We start from the raw sequence: 2,600 nt of genomic DNA, 5'->3' as shown, positions 1-2,600 counted from the left end.
GACGGCACATAGCAACAACAACAACATCAGTATATTAGGATTCTAATTGCTCCAGATCCTTGCCAGCATTTAGTGTTGTAGTTCATTCTAGTGGGTGAGAAGTGGTATCACACTGGGGTCTTAATTTGCATTTTCCTGAGAACTAATGATATAGAATATCTTTTTATGTATTCATTGACCACAACTATATTTTCTTTTGTAAAGTCTTCAAGTCTTTGGCCCATTTTAAAATTGGATGGTTTATGCTCTTACTGTTTTTTGTAGAAGTTCTTTATATATTCTGGATACAACTTCATGTCAGATAGGGTACTTTGACATTTTATTTTATTAACAATGACTTTTGAAGAATAGAGTTTTATCATTTTACTTATATGTTTAATTTTGTTCTCTTTTTGCCATATCTAAGAAATATTTATTTATTTCATGGTCATCCTATCTGTTCTTCTATGAGTGTAATGATTTTTAAAGACCAAATCCTGTCTTAGTTTTCTTTTGCTGCTATAACAGAAATACCACAAAGTAGATGGCTTCAACAAACAAATTTATTCTCTTATAGTTCAGGATCGGGTTTGACTCGACGGCACATAACAACAAACAACAACAATAGTTCAGGAAAATAGAAGTTTGAATTCAGAAAGCTGGTCCTAGGGGAAAACTAAGCTAGAAGTCTGAGTTCAGAGTCAGCTCTAGGGGCTGGGTAGAGGCCCCTTGACCTTTTAGTTGTGATTCATCTTAGCTTAATTGTTGGGTATAATGTATTGTAAGAGCTCAAGATTTTTTTTTTTTTCCACATATTTTTACACTTGCTCTAGCACTATTTGTTGAAAAGACTGCCTAGGTCTTCACTGAAAATTGACCATATATATGAGGGTCTAATTATGGACTCTTTATTCTGTTCTCTGATCTATTTGTCTAGCCTTATGCCAATACAGTTACTGTAGACTCAACAGCACATAACAACAACAACAACAACAGTTTTTTCAAGAAGTGATGGAGTACTTTTAGTGTAAGTCTTGAAATTAGAGCGTTTGAATCCTCCAACTTTGTTCAAGTTTATTTTGATTGTTCTTAATACTTTTCATATAAATATTAAAATAAATTTGTCAATTTCTTTTAAAAAAAGTTATTTCCTAGATTTTTACTAAAATTTTGTTGCGTCTGTAGGTCAACTTGGTAAGGATTGACATTTTAACAACATTGGTTCTTTCAATCTATTAACGTACAAATGTTTTGTTTTCAGAGTAGAGGTCTTCCACACATTTTCTTAATGTTATTCCTAAGATTTTATTTTCTGATGCTATTATAAATGTACATTTAAAAATATTTTTTAATTGTTTGTTGCTTGTTGTTTTTAAGTGCCATCCGTATGTTCACAGAACAAAATACTGCCTAATCCTGTGCTATCGTCATAATCATTCCTTTGCTTGAGCCCATTGTTGCAGCCACTGTGTCAATCCATCCTGTTGACGGTCTTCCCCTTTTTGCTGATCTTCTACTTTACCAAGCATGATACCCTTCTGCAGGGATTGGTCCTTCGTGGTAACATGATCAAAGTATGAGATATAAAGTCTGGCCATTCTTGCTTCTAAGGAACATTCTGGTTGTACCTCTTCCAACACAGATTTGCTCTTTCTTCTGGCAGTCCATGGTATATTCAGTATTTTTTCCCAACACCATAATTCAAATGCATCTGTTCTTCTTTGGTCTTCCTTACTCATGCGTAGCTTTCACATGCATATGAAACAATTGAAAATACCATGACTTGGATCAGGCACACCTTGGTCTTTAAAGTGACATATTGTCTCCTTAACACTTTAAAGAGGCCTTTTGCAGCAGATTTGCCCAGTGTAATAATGCATCATTGGATTTCTTGACTACTGCTTTCATGGACATTGATTGTGGATCCATGTAAAATGAAATCCTGGACAACTTCAATCTTTTCTTCGTTTGTCATGATGTTGCTTATTGGTCCAGTTGTGAGGATTTTTGTTTTCCTTCTGTTGAGATGTAATCCATAGTGAAGGCTGTAGTCTTTGATCTTCATAAGTAATTGCTTTAAGTCCTCCTCATTTTTAGTAATCAAGGTTGTTGCTAGTATATAGAAAAAACAATTTCTATATGTTCATTGGCGCTCTGGTGGCATAGTGCTCTAAGGCATTTGACTACTAACCAGAAGACTGGCAGTTCTAACCCACCAGCCACTCCTCAGAAGGAAGATTGGGCATATATTTCTGTAGAGATACTGCCTCAGAAACCCAAGAAGGGGTCGCTATGAGTCAAATCAACTCAACAGTGTTAAATTCACTTACTCATACTAGTAATTATTTTAGGTTCCATGTAAATAATTAGACATCTGTGAATAAAGATAATTTATTCATTGTTTTATAATTTGTGTGCTTTTATTTCCTGATGTCCGGAAGAGAATTTATTACCAATGGTAAGAATAGACATCCTTGCCTTGTTCTTCATCTGGTAAGAAATCGTTCAGTGGTTCACTATTAAATATGATACTAGCTATACATTTTTAAAAAATGCCTTTTATCAGGCAGAAAATACCCTTCTAGTCCTAGTTTCCTTAGAGGTTTTTTTTTTTTTTTAAT

At 34.2% G+C, this 2,600-nt stretch overlaps 1 protein-coding gene across 1 annotated transcript in view; it reads left to right on the top strand.

The window, feature by feature from the left end:
- SOX6 (SRY-box transcription factor 6) overlaps positions 1-2,600 on the top strand; it is a 544,947-nt gene that overhangs the window by 500,604 nt on the left and 41,743 nt on the right. The window lies entirely within an intron of this gene.

Source organism: Orycteropus afer, unplaced genomic scaffold (genome assembly GCF_000298275.1).
Source record: "Orycteropus afer afer isolate SDZICR_OR568_19922 unplaced genomic scaffold, OryAfe1.0 scaffold00014, whole genome shotgun sequence".
In the NCBI taxonomy this organism is placed as follows: Eukaryota; Metazoa; Chordata; class Mammalia; order Tubulidentata; family Orycteropodidae; genus Orycteropus; species Orycteropus afer.
This window is presented reverse-complemented; position numbering and strand designations above follow the sequence as displayed.